The sequence below is a fragment of the Podarcis gaigeae genome (genome assembly GCF_964106915.1).
Source record: "Podarcis gaigeae genome assembly, chromosome: W".
Taxonomy (NCBI): Eukaryota; Metazoa; Chordata; class Lepidosauria; order Squamata; family Lacertidae; genus Podarcis; species Podarcis gaigeae.
The window spans coordinates 15,247,377-15,260,340 of record NC_139695.1 but is presented as its reverse complement, the minus strand read 5'-3'; the positions used below and the strand labels follow the sequence as shown (position 1 = coordinate 15,260,340).

Below are 12,964 nucleotides of genomic sequence, written 5' to 3'. Positions count from 1 at the left end.
AATCTGAAAAGACACAACTCAAGAACTATCGTTCCATCTCCCTTTTAAATGTGGATTACAAAATATTTGCAGACGTTTTGGCAAGAAGATTTAAAAAAGTTCTAAATGAAGTAATCCATAAAGACCAGGCAGGCTTTCTCCCAGGTAGACACATGTTTGCTAATACAAGAAACATTATTGACATCTTGGAACTTTTGCAAACAGACATAAACATAAAAGCAGTGCTAATTTTCATAGACGCGGAGAAGGCCTTTGATAATATCTCTTGGAAATTTATGAAGGGAAATTTAAAAGAAATGGGAGTGGGACGGGGTTTTGAAAATGGGATTGAAGCAATATATTCAGAACAAAAGGCTAAATTGATAGTTAACAATGTGGTTACAGAAGAGTTTAAAATTGAAAAAGGAACACGACAAGGCTGCCCGATTTCCCCTTTGTTATTCATTTCGGTTCTGGAGGTGCTCTTGAATATGATCAGAGGGGACCGGTTGGTGCAAGGGATTCAGGTCGGAGCGAAACAATATAAACTTAAAGCTTTTGCAGATGACCTAGTTTTGACCCTGCAGGAGCCAGAATCTAGTACGAAAAGAGTATTACAATTGATTCAAGATTTTGGTCGGGTGGCGGGATTTAAACTAAATAAACAGAAAACTAAGGTGTTGGGGAAAAACTTGACAGATACAGAGTCAGAACGGTTTCAGAGAGAAACAGAACTAACGGTGGTAAAAAAAGTAAAGTACCTAGGGGTAAATATAACAGCAAAAAATCTGAGTCTATTTAAGGACAATTATGAAAAATGTTGGTCTGAAATTAAGAGAGACTTGGACAGTTGGACAAAATTGAAGCTTTCTTTGTTAGGCCGAATTGCCGCTATTAAGATGAATGTATTGCCAAAGATGTTGTTTTTGTTTCAAACATTGCAGATTGTGGACAAGACGGAGTGCTTCCGGAAGTGGCAGAGAGATATTTCTAAATTTGTCTGGCAGGGCAAAAAGCCCAGAATTAAGTTTAAGATATTAACTGATGCGAAAGAAAGAGGGGGCTTTGCCCTGCCAGACTTAAAGCTGTACTATGAAGCCGCAGCTTTCTGCTGGCTAATAGATTGGCTACTTCTCGAAGACACTGATGTATTGGATCTGGAAGGTTTTAACAATGCTTTTGGTTGGCATGCATACTTATGGTATGACAAGGTTAAGATCAATAAGGCCTTCAAGAACCATATTGTCAGGAAAGCAGTATTTAATGTCTGGCTAAAATACAAAGACTTATTGGAAAACAAAACTCCGAGGTGGCTTTCTCCTCTGGAAGCTAAGGCCCGAAAAAGACCCAATATGGAGGCCAAATGGCCAAAATATTGGGAAATATTAGAAAAAGATGGAGACAACTGGAAATTGCAGAGTTTGGAGAAAATGAAGGATAAAGTATGAGACTGGTTACATTACGCTCAGATTAAAGAAGTTTTTAAAAATGACAAAAAGTTAGGGTTCCAGGTGGAGAAATCGAAGTTAGAAACAGAATTGTTAGAGCCAAAGACTAAGGTACTATCAAGAATGTATAACTTGCTGTTAAAATGGAATACACAAGACGAAATGGTTAAATCGGCTATGATAAAGTGGGCACAGGACATTGGGCATAACATTATGTTTGAGGACTGGGAAAGGTTGTGGACCAATGGGCTGAACTTCACTGCATGTAATGCTCTGAAGGAAAATATAATGAAAATGATATACAGATGGTACATGACCCCAGTTAAACTTGCCAAAATATACCATTCGTCTGATAATAAATGCTGGAAATGTAAAGGAAATGAAGGAACATTCTTTCACCTCTGGTGGACTTGCCCTAAAGTGAAGGCCTTCTGGGAAATTATATATAATGAGTTGAAAAAGGTATTTAAGTATACCTTCACTAAGAAACCAGAGGCCTTCCTTCTGGGTATTGTCGGCCAGAAGGTGTCAAAGAAGGACCGAACATTTTTTATGTATGCAACAACGGCAGCAAGGATACTTATTGCTAAGAACTGGAAAACTCAAGATCTACCCACACTGGAAGAGTGGCAGATGCAGCTGATGGACTATATGCAACTGGCTGAGATGACTGGCAAAATCCGAGACCTGGGAGAAGAGAGGGTTGAGGAAGACTGGAAGAAACTTAAGATTTATTTACAAAAATATTGTAATTTGGTTGAATGTTAAGAAGGATGCTAGATCATAAACAATTGTCCACCACTGAATTAGATCTGAATTTGACGATAAGTGAGATTAAGGAAAATATAAATTTTTGGAGAACTGCTAGATTCTATTTAAAGGAGCGGATGTAAGATTGTAAACAAGATGATAATTTGCTTGAAAAGATTTTATAACGATGTAAGTGGAAGTGGGAGACGTGAGGGAGTCCAAAGAAGTGATGAAACTATGTTATGATATAAGTAATGTTGTTTGTTATTTATGTTTTATATTCAAAAAACCTTAATAAATATTTATATATATATAAAAAAGAATGTAAGATCTGGCAAATTCCTTCATTGCCTCGCTGACAATTTCATATCCTAGAATGTGGAAAAGGCAACAAGGGGATCATCTATCTTGGAACTAGTACTCACCAACAGGGAGGAACTGATTGACGAAGTGGAAGTACTCAGAAACTTGGGAGGAAGTGATCGTGTTCTACTGGGTTTCATGATACAGAGGCAAGGGAAAACTGAGTGTAGTAGGACACGCACTCTGGACGTTAAGAAGTCCAATTTCAAAAAGTTTAAGGAGCTACTGGGTGTGATCTCATGGTCAGAAAAACTCAAAGAGAAGGGAGTACAAAAAGGATGGAAGTTTCTAAAAGGAGAAATATTGAAGGCCCAAAGGGAGACAATACCAACAGGAAAGAAAAGTGGGAGGCATCTAAGAAAACCAGTGTGGCTGCATAAGGAGCTTACAGATGAGCTGAGTTAAGAAGGGCATGTATAAGAAATGGAAGAAAGGGGGAAATGTCAGGGGTCCAAGTTCCCAGCTTGATAACACAGTAAGTGAAGGTAATTAAAAGTGAGGATTTATTGCAAAAACAAACAGATAGCTCCAGACAGCTGTAACGCAGCCGCCGGCATTATCACTCAAGATGACCCTTCTAAAGAGTTATTCCTGCGCCTTCAGCAGATATTGAACTTACAACCCCTACTTCTCTTGTTTTGCTTCCTATCTAACAACCCTCCCCTTCACCAACTCCTTGGACTGATTGGATCAGCTCCAACTTCTTCCGGGTCTGAGAGGGGTTTGTTCACACCTGATTGTGTTCCAGAAGAGCTCTGGCTGTGTTTCACCCTGCTCCCAGCTACAACCTTATCATCCTGCTCATCGAGGTCAGGAAAAGCTGACGGCTGCAGCTGCTGGCTCTGCCCTGTCTGAGTCAGATCAAAGCCTCCCTGTTCCTGGCTGCTTTCTGACTTTGGCTGTAAATCTTCACTTGGAGCTGGCTCATTCCTGACACCACCCCCTCCTCTAGGTGTTGGGATTTCAGTTCCCACCAGCTGCGGAGAAGCAGCAACATTGTTTACATCATGTGATGTGTCTGAGCGTGAGATAGGAAGTCTTACTCAGTTCTCAGAGTTCTCAGTGTAACTGGGTGGAGTTACTGAGAGCCCCCTTCTGCTTCTGGATAAAAGCAGAGTCGAGTCGCAAACTCTCACGCTGTACTGCTGAAGGCGAGCAGACATGATTTGAACAGTCAAATAAAGTAGCTGGTTAGACTACAGACTGTCTTCTTTCTTCTGTGATGCGATGCCAGGAGGAAGTGAGTGTGCTCCTCAGAGATTTTAGCCAGAGAGTGACCTCCGGAGAATGCCCAGGAGTGCCTGGGATGCTGGCAACCCTCCCGGGCGGGCGTTTTTCCAACATGTGGTAGCAGAGGATGGTTCTGCAATAGCCAGACCTCTGATGTTTTGCCAGCAGATGGCTGGTGGTTGCCTGTATGCAGATGGATGCCGATGCGGATTGATGGTCGAAAGGCTCGACTGAATGGTGCCGATCGGATCTCTGAAGTTCTGCAAAAGAAGCTGCTGCTTTGGAACAAAGCACTGCCCAGTTCCTCATTCCGGGGGAGAGTTTTTGAAGCAGCCTGTTACAGCTGTTTATCCTGCTGGCAGACAACGGAAGCCGGGACTGCTTGCCGCTAAAAGGGAAGTGTGATTAATCAGCTTTTGATTTATGAGGCTGCTAAACCTCAAAGTGAGAAGCAAGTTGGAATTGAGCAATTAAGAGGCTCATAGACTGCTTGAAGATTTACAGCTTGTTGCTCAGTAGAAGCTGATAGCTGTTTAATTGGAGCCAAGATGGATTCCTGGCAAGGGGAAAGGAAGATGATTTGTCCCCTCCTGACCAACGATAATTATTCAAGCTGGTGTCTGAAAATGAAAGCAATGTTACAGCACCAGAGAATATGGGATGTGGTTGAGAACGCGGTTCCTGCAGCGCCTGGTAGGCTATGGAACGATCACAATACCCAAGCAAAGGCTGCAATAATTCTGTGTCTGTCAGATGACCAGTTAATTCATGTGCAAGATTGTGCACACGCAAGGCTAATGTGGCAGTCATTACGCCGAGTGCACATGCGTGAAGCAGCCGGGATGGCTTTGCTGCACTGTCAGCAGCTCACCAATATGAGGTTGAAAGTGGGAGGAAATCTCCAGGAGCACCTCACTAAAATGCAATATTTGCGTAACCAGCTGGCGCAGCGGAATTTTCCACTAGATGAGGATGTTTTGCTACATGATGATAAACAGTCTAGACCAGAGGTTTGGGACTGTTGCCAGTCAGCACCCTGCCAGCTACAGATCTGAACGTCTCAAGGATTTGTGCAGCTCTTATGAATGAGAATGATCGATTGGCTGTATTTGCCGTTTCTGAGGGGGAGAGTGGAGCTATGTCAGCTTCCCCCACAGTTGCTCAGGAGGAGCAGGCAGTTGCCTTAAACGTCATTCGTTGCCACAGGTGTGGCCTTCTCAGCCATGTGCAGAAGAACTGCAAAAGCCGTGTTTCCAAAGGAGCCAAGGGGAGCTCTGGAAAAACAGAGGCCAGTAGCAAGGGTCGTGCTAAGCCTCAGACAAAGCCCGCTAAAGCTTTGTTTTTGCCAAAGTCTTCATCGTCGACCTGGAATTTGTCTGTCGCAGACACGGGCGCCACAAACCACCTCTCAGGAAGAAGAGGATTATTTTCCACGTTTGAGAGTTGACGTTTCACCGTGAAGCAAGCTAATGGTCAGGAGCTGGAAGCTACTGGGTTTGGGACTGTGTTTCTTAAGAGTCTCAATCTGACCATTAGCAAGGTGTACTTTGTGCCAGGTTTGGAGTTCAACCTGCTCAGCGTGTCACAGCTAACAAAGCAAGGACTGGTGGTGTCCTTTGATAAGAGAAGATGCACAATCTTCTCTCTCCTGTTGTGCAGTGAATTCTACATTCCTAGTAAGAATCACTGTGTCAGAATCAGGCAATAAAACTTTGTATTGACCGTTCTCATAACCCATGAAAATGCCCCATGCACCTTTTGCACCTTGTGGTGTTTCTAACCACATGTGAGACCCGAAAACCTTTAAGTGCTTGGCAGAAGGTTTTCTCTGGAACAGTTTCTCAAAAGGAAAAGTTTCCATACCTGCTGAAACCTTTCTTACCCACATGTAAGAAAAAGCGTTCAGCGACTCAGCCCAAAACTTCTGGGGCAAACCTGCACTTAGCAGTTGTGCTTTCATGCCTTGTTGCAACTCTGTGTTCACCTTGACACATGCACTCTTGTTCCATGAAGCTTCTGAGACAGCATCTTTCTGCTCAATCTCCTGTTCACCTAGGAAATTTTGAAATTCCTGTGAAACAAAAACCTGCTTTTCATCAGTGAAAAGACTTTCAATATTAGCATCATGAACAAATTTCACCTTATCACAAAATTCTCTGAACTTTGTTAAGGTTTGCTGGGGTTTCTGCAAGATATACACCCATATTGAGAAAAACAATCAACCATTATCAGGTACAGTGGTGCCTCGCAAGACGAAATTAATTCATTCCGCAAGTTTTTTTTCTTGCGAGTTTTTCGTCTTGCGAAGCACGGTTTCCCATAGGAATGCATTAAAAATCAATCAATGCGTTCCTATGGAGACCGTCCGGGGACAGAGGGGAAGCGCTGCGCGCCTTCCCCTCTGTCCCCGGACCTGTTTTAAAGCATGGGGCAGCGGGGAGAAGATTGCTTCTCCCCGTTGCCTGCCCCGCAATTTCCGGGGACAGAGGGGAAGGCGTGTCCCCGGACCTGTTTTAAAGCAAGGGAAGGGGCAGCGGGGAGAATCGCTTCTCCCCGTTGCCGCCCCTTGGTTCAAAAGGGGTCCGGGCGCGAGCCTTCCCCTCTTTTGAAGCAACGGGCAGAGGGGAGAAGATCGCTTCTCCCCGTTGCCGCCCCTTGGTTCAAAAGGGGTCCGGGGAGAGAGGGGAAGGCGTGCATGCCTTCCCCTCTGTCCCCGGCGATTGTGGGGCTGGCAACGGGGAGAAGCGATCTTCTCCCCGCCGCCCCTTGCTTCAAAAGAGGTCCCGGGACAGCGGGGAAGACGCGCTGCGCTTCCCCGCTATCCCCGGAGCTTGCGGGGCAAGCTTCATTTTGCGAAGCAAGCCCATAGGGAAATGCGTCTTGTGAAGCGGCTAAGAAAACGAAAAACTCCTTCGTCTAGCGAGTTTTTTGTCTTCCGAGGCGTTCGTCTTGCGGGGTACCACTGCAGTACTTGGCTTTGCCTCTAAAAAGTGGTAGAGGTCCAACCACACCAGCATACACACACTGGAAAACTCTGGTGACTTTGCCAGGCTTCTTGCCTGTGGGACCTGTAACACAAGATACAGCAACACCATCACAATTCTTACAATCAGTACTATCAAAGGAAAGCAAATAAAGCCCATCTTCTTTGTAGGCATAAAGAAGTGGTGTCCCATCTCTGGAGATCACACATCTCTCCTTGTTGCAGGATATCTCAAAACCCTGCTCAGTCAGGTGTGACACACTCAACAGGTTGTACTTTAAACCTGGAACAAAATAAACATTGTTAATGGTGATTTGGAGACTCTCAAGAAACACTGCTCTAAACCCAGTGGCTTCCAACTCATGACCGTCTGCTTGCTTGATGGTGTAATGCCGATCCTCGAAAGTGGTAAACTATCCCTTGCGTCCAGTCAGATGGACTGTGGCTCCTGTGTCGACAACAAAAGCATTCCAAGTTGACGCTGTCTTCTGTGTAATCAAAGCAAGACCTTGCTTGGACTGGGGCTTAGCACGCTCTCTGCTACCGGCCCCTCCTTTCTCTGAGCTCCCCTTGGCTCCTTTGGAAATTTGGTCCTTTCGACAGTTTTTCTGTAGATGGCCAACAATTCCACAATTGTGACACCAAATGGCCTTAAGAGCAACTGCCTGCTCTCCTTGAGCAACTGTGGGGGTGACTTTGAAGCTCCACTCTCCCCCCGAGACGTAGCAATTGCAGCCTGTCGATCACTCTCATTCAAAAGTGGCACAAATCCTCGGTACCATGAGATCTGCAGCAGGCAACATGCAAGCTGTGACGCAACAGTCATAAATCTCTGATCCAGACTGTTAATCAACATGAAACAGAACACAGGCTCCGGCAGTGGAAAATTCCTCTGCACCAACTGACTGTGCAGGAATTTCATCTGCGTCAGGTGCTTTTGGGGATCCTCTCCTTCCTTCAGCCTCAAATTTGTGAGCTGTTGGAAATATAGCAAAGCTGTCCCAGCTGCTTCTCGTATATGAATGTGACGTAATGCTTCCCACATATCGCATGTGTGGGCCTGATCCTGAATGTGGATCAGTTGCTCATCTGATGCACACAGAATTATTGCAGCTTTAGCTTGCATGTCGCGATCATTCCACAACCTCCCAGGTGCTGCCGGAATGGCGTTCTGAATAACATCAAATATTCTCTGACGCACAAGCACGGCCTCCATTTTGAGAACCCAGCTTGCATAATTCCCACCTGTGAGGGGAGGGCAAGACAACAACCCTACTCCCTGTTTTGGATCCATCTTGGCTCCAATTAACAGCTCTTCAGCTCCTTCTAGGTAGCAAGCTGTAAATCTTCAAGCAGGCTCAAGCAATTAAGACCTACTTCTTTGAGGTTTTATGGCCTCAGTAAATCAAACTGGTTACTCACAGTTCCAAGCGGCAAGCAGCCAAAAGCCTCCGTCTTTGTCCGGCAGGAATGCAGCTCTCCATAGCTGGACCAAGGTGTTAGGATATTTCCGTTCCACCTTAAAAAGGGAGCAGGCTGTTGTTTGAGTCACAGTCTGCGTACTTCTGGCTCACAGGAAGTTTCTCTTTTGTATATAGCTTTTGTCTCTCTCTCTCTCTCTCTCTCTCTCTCTCTCTCTCTCTCTCTCTCTCTCTCTCTCTCTGTGCCTGGACATCGAAGCAGGCAGTCATGTTTCTTTCTTTGTTCTGACCATCGCTGAATAAAGTTGTAAATAATGCTCTCCTGGGTGCATCTTTCGCTGTGTGAACTCTGCTGAAAGGGCGTGCACTAGTCTTGGAATGTGGCATGCTATTTCTGAGGCTTGTGTCGCTAATTGACTGATACTGTGTTTCTACGGGAGATCGATGGATCGTCCGGAGACAGCGTGGGGGCACGATGGCCTTTGTCTCCCTGGCAGTATCCCAACAACAGGTTTCGGGTCCAGATTCACGGCACTTACAGGAGAGTAAGACTGCGACAGACTGCTGTGAGGTATGTGGAGAAAAGTAAGGCTTTTTGTTGCCGCGGCAGAGCCTTTGATGTCCGGCTGGCTAATTGGCCTGGGAGCCGCGCCAGAGGCTTCAAGATTTATGAGCTACCGAGATAATAAGTTTTTGAAGGCATAAAGGCTCACGGCTCAAGTAACAACCTGGAATGGAGTTTTTACAAGCCTCAGATGATGGCACTCAGTGCCCAAAGTTGAATGCCCACAATTATGAGACCTGGGCAAGTTGCTGTGAGAGCTTGCTGCGACAGTTTGGAGTGTGGCATACTGTGTGTGAAGCCCCTCCAGTTCCTCTGACAGATAGATGGAGGGCCCAAGATTCAAGGGCCATAGACGTAATAGTCTTGTCCGTCTCTCTGGAGGAAATTGTAACACTGGCTGGCAGCACGACAGCTCGTCAGATGTGGAATGCTTTGAAAGTAGCCCATCTGCCAATCATCCCAGCCCAGAGTTTGACTGCGTCGGAGGTCCTGGCTGTTTCCCAGATCGAGAGTGATTGCAGGGATGCCGAGGGCACCGGTTGCAAGCTGCAGGGGGAGCTGGCTGTGATGTCATCCCAGGCAGCATTCCAGCCTCCAGGGGGAGCCAAGGAGTCAGCAGCTGAGAGCTCTCTTTCCCATGAGAACCAAGGTCATCTTCGCAGAGGCCGGAAGGCCAGAAGTAAACAAAGACAGAAGTCTGCAGATGGCCCGAAGCAAAAGGGGGGTGGAAAGCCCACGTCAGGGAAAAACAAGGCTTTGTTTGCTGGCACTGCTTCTCCAAAAGCCGAAGGCAAGTTTGATGGCCAGGAGCAGGGGGGCAAGCAGCAGCCCAAGCCGGTGGAAGACAAGATTTTGCTTGCTGGAAAAGCTGCTCCAAAGGCCAAAGCCAGATTTGTTGTAGATTCTGGCGCATCAAGGCACATTGCCAACGACCGGCATCTCTTTATCTCCTTCACACCTCAAGATGGAGAGATCCACCAGGCTGATGGAAAGACGTTGCAAATCACAGGAGTCAGGACTGTGAGACTGGCAAGTCTGCACACAACCATCAGAGATGTACTTTCTGTTCCAGATTCTGCAGACAATTTGCTCAGTGTCCCACAACTGACTGGGCGTGGCTTTGAGATTTCCTTCAAGAGGAGCGTCTGTGTCATCAGGAAAGGCAAAGAGGACATTTTGCATGCAAAGTTTATAGATGGTTTGTTCTGTATAACTTATGATGACAATGGTGCTGCTGTGTCTAATGTTGATTCTTGTTGTGTTGCACAAACTAACCAAGTTCTTCATGCAGGATGTATTCACGAGGCGCACCGAAGATTTGGTCACATGTCTTGGCAGACACTGGCCAAGATGCCTGAGTTGGTTCAGGGTTTGAACATCAAGCCCTGTAAGTTTCACATGAAATGTGTATCTTGTGCAGAGAACAAGGTGAAGGTTGCTCCAAAAGGCAAGAAGTCTAGCAGGCAGGCTTCCAAACCCTACCAGCTAGTCCACGCAGACCTGGTTGGTCCACTTGCACCCTCTTTGGGTGGAGCAAGGTACTTCATGGTTCTAATTGATTCTTTTTCCAGGTACATTCATGTGTTTATGCTGCAGCAGAAATCAGAAGCGTTTCCTAGGTTCAAGGCATTCTGTGCTTGGTTGGAGAATGCTCACAGTAAATGTATCGGTTGTTTGTTTACTGATCGAGGCAGGCAATTCACTTCTCAGCAGTTTGAAGCTTTCCTGAGAAGGGAATCCAGCATGACCTCTCAACACCTAGATCTCCATGGCAAAATGGACTTGTTGAGCGAGCAAACCAGACTTTGCTTCAAGGCCTAAAAACCTTGTTGCATGATGCCAATCTCCCTGAGAAGTTTTGTGGGGAGGCTTTGAACACGTTTGTTTATTCCTTTAACAGGAGGCTGTCATCACTTATTGGTTGTACTCCCTATGAGAAGATGTTTGGTAAGAAGGACTTCCGGTTGAGCGCGAACTCGTCGCAAGCGGGGATTTTTCCAAGCGGAGAATCCCGGGTTTTTCGGAGGAAATTTGGGGTGCCACAGGGCACAGTGGCTCCCAGGAGTAGTATCTGGAGGGTGTCCAGGTACTCTGGTTCCTGCTGAAGCCGAAACGCAGACCACCCGGCCGCCAGGTAACTCCCGGTGGAGCGAAGAGTGCGGCAGGGGGGGGGGGAGAAGCGGGCTGAAGGGAAGCCATAGCTACCTCCGGAAAACGAAGCCCCGAGCTTGCAGGGTAAGCGCTTAATTCTCAATCGCAAGAAATTCGGACCCAAAAGTGATTTTAAAAGACTGATTTTAACATTTGGAAGGATTCGGATACAAAAGGAATAAATACGGAGGTCAGCTGTCATCTGCAATCAGCTTAGACGCATTAACAAAAGCAAAGCGGAGAAAGTGAAAGTGAGTTGCCGCTAGCGGCTTTTTTTCTTTCCCCCTTCTAACTTGTAAAGAAATAACTTTTTGAGAAGAAGATATAGTAACGCAAAGCGCAACAAAGTTAAAAGGGGGGACAGAGGGATAAATATTGGAATTTGAAGGTCCTCTTTGTAACTGTGAGAGAAAGGAAAAAGGGAAAACGTTCCCAGTTGCATTTTTTTAAAAAAAAAAAAACTGCGCAATGGAACAGGAGCTTCCGACTCCATTGTTTCTTTTCATAGACAGACGGAGGTAATTGTGGAAGAGAAAGCATATTCCTTTTCTACATTTTGGACACTTTTGCCCACTTTTTGGAGGGTTAATAAATGAAAGAATTCTTTTTATTTTCTGCTGGACATTATTATTATCTGGAATCTAAATTTACAAGTAAAATTTGAAACTTTTAGTTCTTCTGGTGTTCTTGCCTCTGGTGGTCAGAAGAGAAATTACAACTTGTTTTTTTTCTCCGTTCCTTTTGTTTTTGGCTTGTTCCTGCAGTGGTGATAGGTTGTTTTTCCCCCCTCTCTCTTCCTGGACTTCCTTTACTCAATTTCAATTTTTTGACTCCTCTAAAGTAGTCATTTGGATGTTTCTCATCAGGATGTATTGGATGTATATGGATATAAGTTTGATTCAATTTTGAAAAGGACTATTTTATTTTACGCTGGGAGATAAAGATTAGAAGATTATTTTTCAACTTCCAATTTTTTAATTTTAAATAATTATAAAACTAAATTGGATTATAAAATAAATTGGATTAAAAGTGGAATATAAAAGCCAAATTGGATTACAAATTGAATTACAGCTGGATCATAAAGATTCGGAAAGGATTAGCCTAATTGGTGGCAGAAGATTTTTTATTATTGGTGCATATTGGAATACAATTGGATTATAATTGGACTATAACAGGTTTCCATAAGGAGTAGCCTAATTGGTGGCAAGAAGAATATCTATATTTGGGCCTTTGTTTTAAAACTCTGCTGTAAGCGTAAGGATTGGATTGGGCTAAAGATAATTGAACTATAAGTGGAGATCGGGAATTGGAACATACAAAGAACTGAACTAAAAATCCAACACTATACATTCTTTTTTGGCATAAATTATTGAGTTTGAATTGAAGGGTATAAGATTAATAGATATTATCAATTGGATAAGAGTTAATAGAGATTTGTGTTCTGGGAAGTAGAGGTGGGATTTAATTTGGAACTGTTTATAAGAGGTATATAAGCATATTTGGGGAAGTGTCTCACCAATCGAAGAAAGGAGGTGAGGGGGGAACACCAGCAGACAGAAGGGGGTCGAAGCAAGAATCAGACTTTAAAGGAGAAATATTAAAAATGTTTGTGGAAATAAGGCAAAGTGAAAAGAACTTAGAAGAGAAATTAGGACAAGTAGATACGAGACTTGGTAAAATGGACATCAAAATTGATGAGACAGTAAAGGAACTGAAAGGGCAAATTAAAGAGGTGTCTAAAAGAACACAATCCCTGGAGGAAGGGATGAAGAAGACAAGAACTGAAATGAAGGAAGTGAAGCGCGAGGAAGAGAAAATCAAAGTGGGGCTATTGGAAATTAATAAGTCGCAGGAGGAGATATGGGACGCTATTGCCATGAATGAACTAAGGCACAGGGAAGTGAACCTTAGGCTGAGAGCCGTACCTGAAGTTCAAGGAGAGAATATTAGAGAGAAACTAATAACGGAGATAGCACCATGGTTGGAGATACAAACTGAAGAAGTGGCAAGAACAGTACAGAATGCATTCAGGATGAGAGTAAGAACAACTAAATCAAGAAAAGTTCCAGGAGAC

At 44.7% G+C, this 12,964-nt stretch overlaps 1 protein-coding gene across 2 annotated transcripts in view; it reads right to left on the bottom strand.

Moving 5' to 3' along the window:
• The window catches only part of LOC310835936 (cullin-4B), a 226,760-nt gene that overhangs the window by 79,307 nt on the left and 134,489 nt on the right, over nt 1-12,964 (bottom strand). The gene's annotated exons all lie outside the window — the stretch shown is intronic.